The sequence below is a fragment of the Lepidochelys olivacea genome (genome assembly GCF_965140295.1).
Source record: "Lepidochelys olivacea isolate rLepOli2 genome assembly, chromosome: 7".
In the NCBI taxonomy this organism is placed as follows: Eukaryota; Metazoa; Chordata; order Testudines; family Cheloniidae; genus Lepidochelys; species Lepidochelys olivacea.
In genome coordinates this window covers 29565563-29578002 of record NC_140417.1, presented here as the reverse complement: position 1 = coordinate 29578002, position 12440 = coordinate 29565563, and the positions used below count along the sequence as shown (strand labels likewise).

At 44.1% G+C, this 12440-nt stretch overlaps 1 protein-coding gene across 3 annotated transcripts in view; it reads right to left on the bottom strand.

Annotated features, from left to right (window-relative positions):
- The window catches only part of WNK2 (WNK lysine deficient protein kinase 2), a 186157-nt gene extending 185506 nt beyond the window's left edge, over nt 1–651 (bottom strand). For 2 of the 3 annotated variants that reach the window (XM_084633207.1, XM_084633206.1), the window contains exon 1: nt 387–646. The gene's annotated coding sequence lies outside the window, so the exon portion shown is untranslated. Of the gene's footprint in view, nt 1–386 lie in introns of all 3 variants that reach the window. The other variant, XM_084633208.1, reaches the window with a different exon arrangement.
- Nucleotides 652–12440: the final 11789 nt, after the last annotated feature.

Here is a 12440-nt window from a genome sequence, read left to right as displayed (position 1 = left end):
GCACACTCATCAGAGGTGCTGCAGGCAGAGCGTTTCTCGCCGCAAAGCCATATGGGGACTCCCCCGAGCGGGAGGGTGGCTGGCTGGCTGGAGCCGAGGCCAATACCGCCAGCCCTACCCACAGAGGCCGCGATTGCCGCAGCAGTCGGGGCGAGGGGGTTCGTGCCGTTAATCCTTCGCCTTGGGGGGGCGGGGGAGCATGCATGCCACAAGCACGGCATCGGCAGGCGGGGGCGGTGGCTGCTGCCTGCAAGCTGTGTCCGCCCGCTCCCGGCGTGCCGACTGCGCCAGCCCGGTGCAGGTGCCCCAGCTGCACACTGGAGCTGCTGCTTCATTTGCGGTCGGGCCCAACCCAATCCCCCGACGCTGCACCGCCGGCTGCTCACCTTCCAAGGGGGGCCCACCCCTCCTCGCAGCCATGCAAAGGGAGCGGGCGCGCCCGGCCGCACGGCTCCTGCTCCACCAGCCTAGCACCGCCGCCCCCTCTTCGCAGGAGCCTTCGCCTCCCTGCAGCCGCTGCCTCGAGCCTCCGCCTGCCCAGCGCAGCCTGGGGCCAGCTCCCGGCTAACAATCACTGCGGGGGGTTACAGAGCAGCCCACGCCCCCTCCCCGCCTGAGCAGCGGCAAGCACCGTCCCCGGCAGGCGGCCGCCCCCAGGCCCGGCGCTTTTGTCAATGGACCTCGCTCTCCACTGAGCGGCCCGAGCCCCGGGCGCCTCCGCCAGCCAATGAGGAGGGCCGGGGGCGTGGGTCGCCGGCTAGACCCGCCTCGGGGAACAATGGGCGGGTGGGCGCGTGTCTGCCCACCCCCAGCCGGCCTCGCCCCGGGCTCCTGGGGCGGCCGCGAGCGGCACGTGTCCAGCGCTTCCCCGCCCTCAGCCTGTGAAGAAGCTGCGGCCCTATCCGGCGCCCTTCGCCCAAGCGTGGGGAGAGCGGACGTCGGGCGTTCACGGGTAGGGAGGATCAGAGCGGGGGTGTGGCGGCGGGGGACGTAGAGGAGCGGCGGCGGCGGGGGGGATTAAAGGAATAGATCGGAGGTAAGGGATGGACGATTATCTTAGGGGGTCCCGGAGCAGGTTGGGGTGCCCAAGGGGGCGGGAGAGCAGATGGAAGAGGACGGGGGAGCAGGCTCGAAGGAGCAGGTGGAGAAGCCGATCAAAGCATATTCAAGGAAGCATCCTACTCCTAGAGGTAGTTGGGACCTGCTGCAGCGTGTGCTCAGCATGATGCTCCCAACCACCGACTCACCGCCTCTAGGGACAGTGAATTTTCTCTCTCTTGGCTGAGCAGGTTAGATGTTAAGTCTCAAACCACTTGCAGCTTCCCCCGCTCTTAAAAAACCCAACCAACCACCAAAGAATCGGCTCGTGAACTGCTGTGCCCCGTATGATAGAATCAGCGGACTGGAAATAAAAGAGGCTATGGGGCAAGGGAGGGTGGAAGAATAGACGAGCGCTTTTGTTACATTGCACTGCAGTGTGTGGATGACTGTAGAATTACAAACACACCTGCAGCCTGGAGTGATGGCTTCCCCCTCCCGCTGGAAGAGTAGCAATTATTTTTATTTAGATGGAGTAGGGATGAGGACCCCTGTCACTAGACTATGACTCCACAGTGGTAGGCCTGTATAAACACAAAGAAACTGGTTCTTTATCCAGAGCTGGCCCTTGGGTATGGCGAATCGTGGCAACTGTTATGGGCCCCACGCTTCAGTGTGCGTATGTCATGCGGGGGCACTAGGCCAGCCCAAGGGGAGTGGGGTTAGGGGTGCCAGGCTGGCCCAGGGGGAGTGGGGTTAGGGGTGCCAGGACAGCCCGGGTGGCTAGCGGGGGACCTGGCGCTGGCAGCAGAGGTCAGGCCCACACTCACCGGTGGGAAGCTCGCATTGTATTTCTTTTTTGGGCTCGGCGTCTCAGGGCTCAGGCTCAATCTCCAGCAGCTGCAGCAATGACCTCAGGCTGCCTGCCGCCGCACCAGCTGCCAGCATCCTACCATTGCCAGAACATGCCACTGCCAGGCTCACCCCCTCCATTGCCCTTCTGCCCCGGACCCCTCCCTTTTCTGGGACCCTCCCAGCACAGGGAGCCCCCTTGCCCCTAGCACAGGTGCCACTCTCTATGGTCTCTCACGCCCCAGCACTGGTGTCCCTGCCTCACACCGGATTTCATCCTGTATAAAAAACGTGAAGGGGGGCCATATAGGCTGATTTTTTCCGGGCCCCGCACCCATCTAGGGACGGCCCTGTCTATATCCCAAACAGCTTACACTCTGATGTATAATTGAGACACATAAGAGAGACCATAACACCCCTCCATGTCCATTTACCATTATTTGAGCTACATCAAGTCTAAAAAGAATTAGGAATAAAAACCAGATGAATTAGTTTATGAGAGTTCATGGCGGGGATAGATAATGGGATAGAGAGCCTTTCTGCTCAAAGCTGCTAGTTTGAATTCACCACATGTCAAAAATGACTGAAATCTCTACGTGCTGTTGGCAAGTCAGAAGCGACTGTGTAATAAGTTGGTGTTCTCAGTCCTCATGAATAATATCCACATCACATAAATAGGTCACTACTACTGACAGTGGTAGCGACAGGAAAGATACAAAGCCCTGAACAGAGCTGAAGACTAAACTTCTCTCCCCTCTGGCAGAGGTCCCTTTAAGTCAGGTTTGAGACACAAGCACAACCCTTTAGCAAAGCTTGCATGAGCAGGAGTTGTGGCGGTGGTGTTCTGTAAGTAAATAAAAGGGTTCCAGGCTCCAGTATTGTCAAGCTTTCAGATCACACTAACACACAAACAAAGCAATTAAGTTAAAAAAGTTAAGAAGAAAGAAGATCCAGCAATACGGCTCCTGAGGGGGTTATTTCTGAATATGAAGAAGCTGGTTACCTAGGAAATCACAGATAATTAAAAGACAGACAAAGATTATTAAAAATGTAATATTTTATAAGAAAACAGATGGTATTTAAATGATGTAAGAACAGTGGTGCTTTCATTTTAAGAAATACGCTTAATGTCTTTGATAATTATAATTTCAGTGTTAATTGGTGCATTGTATTTTTTTTACTGAAGTGCTCAGACTTATTACTTATAATTATATTTGAAGGACTTAAAATTGTTTGCAACTGTACATAATAAAAGGAAAAATTACTTACTGGTAATTCTGTAGGTCACAATCTCTTCTCTATGGACAGCAGATTACAGAACAGACAGTATTGTAATGCTACCACTAGAGAAGCAATGAGTGTGAAAAGCTCTGAAACCGTAGTGCTAGTTATTATAAGATTGTCCAAGAACAATCTCTCCAGCTAGGGAAATATAGAAAGAAACAGCTGACAAGGAAATAAAATAAGCAACAGCATACCAGCCAACAGGGAGGATGGTGGGATGTAAGGTAGAAGAGAGTGTGAGACAAACAATTACTGATAAGTAAATTTTCTCTCTTTGAACATACTTTTTTCTTTCCTCCTACAATAGTGGATGAAAAGGACAGACAGTTTATTAGCAGATAGTAATCCCAGGAGGCAAAACTGCTAAGTTCTGCTGCTGGCAAGAACCTGCGGCCAAGGAAGGCACCCCGAGAAGCAGAGAGGCCCAGTTGATAGTGACATATAAAGGAGCGAAGAGATGATCATGGTCACTGCTTTACACACCTTGGAAATTAGTGCCTTAGCACGCAGTCTATAAAGGGGCAGCTTCTCTAGCATAACAGCATCTGACAGGCCCACATAGCAATAGCAACTTGTTCTTGTAACCCTCAAAGGAAGGAAACAGTTGCCTTAATTTTTTGAAGTTCTGAGAACAGGGACAATAAAACTTGAGAACCTGCTTACATCGACCAAATGTAGCCTCTTGGCATTGTGAGGTGGGGAAAATGCCAGATTTGGACAGAGAAAGAGAGTGCTAAGACTAAATTGTTCAGGTGAAATTGACTATCCACCTTGGGAACAAGTTCTGGAGAAAGCCAAAACAACAAAAATGCCCTTCTGGAAAGAGAGAAGAATAGGGGAGAGAGATTATGAGAATTTGATTTACTCACTCATTTGGCTTAGGTCACTGCAATAAGTAGGGCCATTTTAAAGGAAAGAAGTCTTCCCTAAAGGCTCAAATTAGGGATACATCAGAAACTGGGAGAGGAGGATCGAGTCCTGCTGAGGGATTGCTTGATGAATCACTCGCCTTTGAGACCCTTCTTGAACAGGGACAAAGAAATGCAAAGCATATTAGGATGAGCAAGACAGTAATGCTCCTAGTGCCACACCAGACCATAAAGATCTTCCAGATCTGAGAGTAAATATAAGATGTAGAAGGACTTTCCACTGCTCCCCAGACAGTCTGGAACTTCAGTGGAGAGTCCTCATTAAAATCCTCTGTTCAATTTGCAGGAGCCAAGCAGATAAGAAGGTGGTTGCAGAACACATGGGTGGCTTTTGGGAGATATCACAATGTATTTTTCCCCCACAATAAAAGAAGCAGTCTGGCCCAATGAAGCTGTATTCAAGCCCCACTGAAGGAGAGCATAGTTGAAGGAGCTCTGTGGAGTCAATGAACATGATCATATATTGAATATCTGCACACTCTACAAGTGACATCTCATATTGTCAACTCCCCTGGGCAGAGCTTACCTTGTAGGCGGAGCTTGGAAGAGTACCATCACCTTTCTTTCTGCCAAATCTGCTCCTTCATTAAGTTATCCTAAAATTGACAGCTAGGTTTAAAGTTTCTATTTAGTTATTTATCTGCCTTGATTTCCAGTTGAAAGACTTTGTGGTCCTGATCCTGCAATTGAACCCAAATGGGTTAGCAAACTGACTTCAATAAAGCTATTTGTGGACATAAATTTCTGCCTGTTTGGTTCCAGCTGCAGGGGAGGGCCTGTATTACTAGCAGAGACCAGAAATAAGTTTCACTTACACATGCTCTTTGGTATATGCAGTGTTGTTACAGCTGTGTCAGTCCCAGAATATTACAGAGACAAAATGGGTGAGGAAATGTCTTTTATTGGACCAATTTCTGTCCAATAAGCTCAAAACCTTGTTTCTCTTCCCGACAGAATTTGGTCCACCTCACCTCACCCATATTACCTCACCCACCTTGTCTCTCTCATCACTTTGGTACAGGATAAAATGACTTGAAAGAATACCTCTCATTTCAACCTCTATGCAACTATTATCATGGAAAATTATGTGAAAGAGCCATTTTTAAAGTTCCTGGTTAAAAAAAAAATCCATCTGTTTTAAAAAAGTTCCTCTTTTCCTTTTGCAGTCTGTTGTAACTCTACAGAGTTATGATAAATAATACAATTGAACTCAATGGCAAAATTCACATGCGGGCAAGTATTTGGCTCTTTTTTATGTTACTTGAGACTCTCAGAATATGTTAATATGGTTTGAGCAGGGAAATAGCCTCTTCTATTTTAGACCATGGAATTATACTTTACCAGCAAGCCTACCTGCCTTAAAGAAATTAGGTTCATTGTGGAACAAAAATGACAGGTTTGTCTAGGAATATAATAGCACTAGCCATCATTCTTCATTGCCTGTGATAGGTGTAGAAAGTGGGGCACAATTTCTACTATGTTTAATTAAAAACTAGCAATAGCTTGTATTTTCTCCACACAATATTGCTTATAGTATTTAGCCTATTGATATTGTATTTTCTTAGGATTTACAGAGGAGATGAGACTGTATAAACCTGTTCCACAAAAACATTCCTTTACCACTGTAAATATTAATATGAGTAAACTTCATTGTTTTAGGAAGAAAAAGGAACCAGGGGTGTGCTATACAGAGAGTATCTGTTAGGGTACAGTGACTGTAAACATGCCGTTATGATCTATGCTCTTAACTTTCAGGCACTTCCGCAACAACATTTGGTTAACTAAACACAACCCACATTCACAGGCGAACAATGAAGTAAAAACATATTGTGGCACAAACTGAAAACAAAAACAAATTAAATGTAAGCACTACATTTTTTGAAGCTCTACTCATAATTAAAGTTTCATCTTTAACTCTTCTGTTTGTGCTTAGGATATGCACAGTAGCATCACTTCCTGACACAGAGACCTCACAGCCCAGAAACCCGTTGAGATACTGAGCCAAGTTAAGCATTCAGAAACAAAGTAAAAATGGAGTTTCAGCATCCCCAAGATGATTGAAGTACGTGGCCTTTGGCTTTTCAATGCTGAATGCAGCTGTGGCATGGTAAAATCCCAGTTTATCACAGTCTGGCACATCGTCTTATCTCCATGGAACGCTCTTCTGCCGTGCAGTTTTACCACGGTGAATCTGAATTTGTGGAAGACAATTATGTAGCATTTCAACCAGCTGAAAGAATTCTATGGCTGCAAGAAATGAGTAAGAGAGAAACTTGAATTATACAAGACAGTTAATGTGCACGTATCAACATTTATGTGCAGTATTTATATTTCTACAAACCACAGCTTCATATGATCATGTGTGTGTCTAATGACTCCCTCTCTCGTACGTCAGAAGAAGAAAGTATCAAATGCCATAGTAATGCTCCTGGACAAGCGATGAATGCTTTTTTTTCTCCTTGCACTGATTTTAAGTATGAAAAGACTGGGAATTGGAGCCAATGTGTTGCAGATACCTGTAGCCAGCTCTGGATATTCTTTAAAATATGTAACATCTATTTTTAGCATGTGGCAAACACACATTGTCATGTAAAAGTATCTCATTTACTTCCGGTATCCACGGTAGGAAGGGACTAAAAATTATTTGGGAAACATTTAATTGAAAAAGAGTTGCAAAGCTTCTGCTTCCACTTTCTAAGAAGGAGCCTGATAAGGCCTTGATCCTGGCACACAACTGCTTTCAGGATGTTTTCCAGTTTGTTTCCCCTCTACCTCCATTTGACCATTGGGACAGAGAGCTGCCCATAGAAACCTCTATTTCTCTAGGAACGTGCTGAGAAGACATAGGTGCAGATGGCGTACTGCATCAGGAATGAGTTTAGAGGATGATCACTACTGGCCATTGACTATCAATGACACATTAACACACCACAAAGGACCTGCAGGGTGGGGGGGGCACCACCAAGTTTCAGGGGTCAAGCCTCTTTAGATCAGTTAGAACTCAGCTGATGTTAATTTGTTTATTGATTTAGCACAAATAAAAAAGTGTTAGGTGGGCATTAGAAACCAGGAATTAACGAGAGCTGCAGAGCTCAGGAGTTAATGAGATCTGTAGAGCAATTAGTCTGCATTACACAAGAAGGTGTAGAGGGTACCAAGGGTCAGAACAGTATACAAGGCTTGATCTTAGAAAAAGGCTCTGAGTTTAAGTTTCCCAGATGAAAATGTATCTAGCCTAGGACCTGATTCACCTGTCTTTGAAGTGACTTGCTGTTGATTTCAATGGAAGCAGGATCAGGATTTGCTTCTCAAATAAATGAGGGGCTTGAGTCTAGCTGTTCATTATTTAATTCTTTGGTTTGGTAGGGGAGAAAGCTTTACATAGAGAAAAAACAGCATAACATACCCCTCACAAATTCTGAGTAATATAGAGCAAAATCTATTATACAGGATTCAACAGAAGAAAAAAAAGTTCTTCCTTGCTAAAATTAATTCCAAGCTGCAGGATGAAACATAATACTTTGGACTGCTGTAACACCTCCCATCTGAAGATCTGACAAATATTAAGATATTAATCTCAAAACAGCACTTATTTAAAAATGAGCACATACTGTTCATTTCTTTACTTTCAGAGGGAAGGATTATATTAACATTTGGGATCTGATACTTTCTTTATCAGGTCTAGTTTAAAGTAAACTCTTGTTTTTGAATCTTTGATGTGGCTTTTCCTTAGTTCTCACGTTACAGTAACATGCCAGCTTTGTTTCTTTGTTCTCCGGTTACAGAGACAATCTATCATTTTACAAGTAGAATCCATACACCGGTTTGGAAAAGAACATTCATCGGAGCCTAAATCACTAAACTCCAGCAAGTGGCAGAGTAGAGAATGTGTAACTTGGAGAAACAAGAAGCCAGTGCTTTAGAATGACTTTATGAGTGGCTCTTTGTGCTCTTTGCACAGGCTAACACAATGAAGCATGTGTGTCCTCTTGGTTTATTAACAAAATAACTTCCCTGCCCCTACCCATACCTCTTGAGCATGGAAGGATGAATAATGATGGGTGAGTAATGTCAGGAAACAGAGCACAAAGGCCCTGCAATAAAATTTGAGTATGCAATGTGTTAGGCCCTGATCTTGCAAAAATGAATAACTGTACTCATGAGATTAGCTCCTTTGACTATGATGCTAGCTGTGTGGGTGAACTCACTCACATATGTTGTTTCCAGCTTTAGAGCATGCACTTAGGCCAAACAAGGCTATCTTATTATTTATTTGCATTGTGGTAGCACTTAAGAGCCCTAGTCATGGACCAAGACCCCACTGTGCTAGGCACTGTACACACAGAACAAGCAGATGGTCCCTGCCCCAAAGATCTTATAGTCAAAGGCTATGTCTCCACTAGGAGCTGGGGGTGTGATTCCGCTGCATGTGTACACATACTTGGGCCAGTTCTCAGCGAGCTAGCCCGAGTATAAATAGCAGCCTGGGTAGCAGAGGGAGTGGCAGCGGAGGAACGGCAGAGGCATGCCAAGTTCAATCCTGCCTGAACCTGGTGAATATGTACTCTGCACAGCTCAGCCTGGCTTCCATGGCCACCACCTGTGCTACCATAGCTACAGTGATATTTACACTTGTACTAGCTTGATGAGAGTAGGGGAATATCACCCAGCTCATAGAGCAGACGTAGCGTAAGTAATTAGGAATCTAAAATTGTATTCTGAATACAGGAAAAGTAGATCACATCCAAATGGATTACACATTTTGAGTGCTTTGCCCTGGAGTTTTTTTTTTTTTTCCCTTACTGAATTTACAATCAACAGTATTTTTAGGCCCCATTATTTAAAGAGCTTCACAAATCCCAGTGAATACAAGTTTTTCCTTTACGATGAAGACAATTTAAATGTAATTATTCCCTTTCAGTGTTTGTTTCATGCCAGCCAGAGACTAACACAAAACAAATGAAATTATTCATTCTAGTCTTACCAGCTAAAATGAGTAACCTGCAGAAAACAAACGGTGAGAAGCAAAATTAGAATTTGCAAACTTTGAGTGTTAGTAATCTGAATAAGTGGTTATAAATAAACAGACAAGAATTTAAAGATACTTAGCAGAGGTCCAAATATTTAGGTTTAATTTTAAATATTAGAACTGTTTCAATGAAAAGTGAGAGAGAGGGAGTAAATCTGAATTTTGGAGCAAATAGTTTATTTGGATTTCACATTCCCCTACAGTATTTGCTACTTAGACACTGCAGCATCTGACTAATCCACAAGAACCAGAAAGTATAAGTGACTGGTAATTATAAACAAAAGGGAAAGTCTATTAATCTATTCCCATTGTCCAAGTGGAGTATAAAAAGTTTAATTTTACGAGTTTCAGATTCAATCATCTAAAAGGATATTTTCATGTTCGCACCATTTTTTGTTCAGTGTTTGTACAATGCATAACACAATGGGATCCTGGTTCATGAGTGGGGCTCCTAAATAAATTAGTAATAATCATAATCATGTATTGCTTGTAAAGCACTTTGAAGCAAAAGACTTTATAAATGCTTGTTATCATCAGTCTGGCAGCATCCCTTTACAAACCATATGACATTCATGTTGATAGCTTCTCTCTTAAATACAAGGTCAACCTAATTTTTAGTGGGTGTATTTTCCAAATAAAAGGTAAGGAGTTTGTGAGACCCTGTATCAAGGTCACATTAAAAGCAGCTGTCACAGCAGTTTTCAAAAGAGACCTACACAGATAGTTTAAAAACCAACAACAACAACAAAAGAGGAAGTGCCAGAACTTGGGCAGTGGAAATTAACTTCAGAGGCCCCCAGACCTAATTTTTGTTTCATAGATTTTAGGTGTTCAAAATAATCAAATGTAAAATGAAAGGAGAGAAGTGAGTGAAAAATAGATTCGACAATAGATTCTAGTTTATGTGGTGCCTTTCAAAGAATAGTCATCACACAAGCATCCCCATAGCATCCTTCTCTTGAGCTGTTGCCATGTGAATGTTATTTGGTGGACAGGCGGCTTCCAGCAGACCGTGCTTATGATACACAGCAATAAATACCTATCATCTTAACTGGCAAAAATTGTCAGTGTTAGCAGACACACCAAGGTCTGACCATGCATAAATCCAGACTACCTTCTCAATATCTACTGCTTTCCTTAGATCAGGTTTGAAGCAAATTGGTAGGACACCATGGAAGCGTCGGGACTGCTGCCGCCATACTTGGTATAAATGGATGTCAGTTGCTCAGGCCTGTCAATCTAGCACTCGTCACAAACACTAAATTTACTATGCAAAAGCCCCAAAAGTCATGATTTATATTTAAAAAAAAATTACTTGGCTCCTAAGCCAGATCTGGATGGTAAATAAGATCATGACCGTGCAAAGAATTGGGGCTTGCCTACACTCTGCATTAGTCCGCTCTAGATAAGTGTAAATTCTAGTGCACACTGGCATGCTGTGCTACAATGGGCCTGTGTAGACCCTGCTGGCACATGCTAAAAGTTCGCTAGCGTACATTAGCATAGTACTGTTTAAATGGGACTACATTAATGTGCATTAGCAACCTTTCAGTGGGGGGAGGAGAACGGGGTGGGAGAGGATTGGGGGAGCTCCACCCCTATGTAAATTCACATGCATCTGGGGGATGGGCAGAGGTGAGAGCAGGACCTGGAGGGGCTAGGACAGCCACCCCGAGGCCTGGGATCAGACCCTGGAACAAGGAGTGGGTTGCAGGGGCTGGAATGGGCTTGGGAGTAGCTGTTCCCTGATGTGCAGGAGGCACTGGGAGGGAGGGAGAGGTGGGAGGATGGGGGCGCTCAGGGGAGAGGAGGAGCAGAGGTGAAGTGGGGGAAGGAAGAGGTGGGGTGGGGCCTTGGGGGAAGGGTTGGAGTGGGGGCAGGGTTGAGCAGGGGGTCTTGAGGGTCCGCAGCAAAATTAGGAAACTAAAGTTTGAGAACTGCTGCTTTAAGTATTTATGTTAGCCGCTGTGCTTTTTCCTTATTTGACAGTCAAAAATTATATTTGTAGGAAATCCGTCATTAAAATGCGTGAGACAGCTGAATAATTTGAATTATTCCCATTTACAAGACAGAATCACAAATTAAAAAAAAGTAGAATCAGGAAGTCAGTGTGGCCAAAATGTAAATGTTTTAGGAGTCATCTGTTCTGCATAAATGGCCTTACTCAGCATTTCCTGCACGTTCTGTTCCCACCTCGTTGTTAGTCAGACCCTCCGAAGATCTTACCAAGGTTGTCTGGCAAAAAACAGAGAAGTGAGGACCTGGGAACAGATTCTCAGCAGATGTAAATTGTCATCTCTCTCCACTTCATTGGAGCTTAGAATCTGCCTTAGAATCTGTCGTTTTTGACATGTCTTGAGAAGCAAAGAGAACCCTCTCCTTCTCCCTCCCAGTTTAAAACTCTGAAGTGTTCTTTGTGTGGTTTTGCTTCACAGATCACTTTTAAGCTGGTGTAATCAGTCACCAGTGATCCTTGGACAGTAGATGTTTAACACTCCAGAGAGAAATTTCTTGGAGTGGTCTCTGCTCTGTTGCTGAATAGAGCTTTGAAACTTTTGAAATAGACACAATTCCTAGAAAAATCTATCCCTGGGTATAATATGGAACTAGAACTAGTTAAATACTATTTATTACACATTGCATCATATTGAATCTTTTAATGAATGTCACTATTTGTTAATAGTTTATCAGATGATTATTTGTTTTGAGTACTCCACCGGGACTATGCTGAACCATTGTACAAGAAAATTTTAGAAGTTGTAAGGATTTGTAGATAGACCCAGAGATCTAGTCAATAAAGCTTCAAGTTCTTTTTAATACATTAAGGCAAGGCTGACAGTAACTTGAGACACATTGCTTTACAATTAAAAACAAAACAAAAAAATTAGTTCTTTATTAGGAATAACTAGGTTACTGGGCAACAAAATGGGAGATGAAATTCAATGTTGATAAATGCAAAGTATTGCACATTTGAAAACAATCCCAATTATACATACAAAATGATGGGATCCAAGTTACCTGTTATCACTCAAGAAAGATCTTGGAGTCATTGTGGATAGTTCTCTGAATACATCCGCTCAATGTGCATCAGCAGTCAAAGCTAGCAGGAATGTTAGGAACCATTAGGAACGGGGTGGATAAGGCAGAAAATATCATAATGCCTCAATATAAATCCATGGTACACCCACACTTTGAATAATGCATGCAGTTCTGGTCACCCCATCTCAAACAAGATACCTTGGAATTGGAAAAGGTACAGAGAAGGGGAACAAAAATGAAAAGCATCTGGCATTGGTGACTGTCGGAAG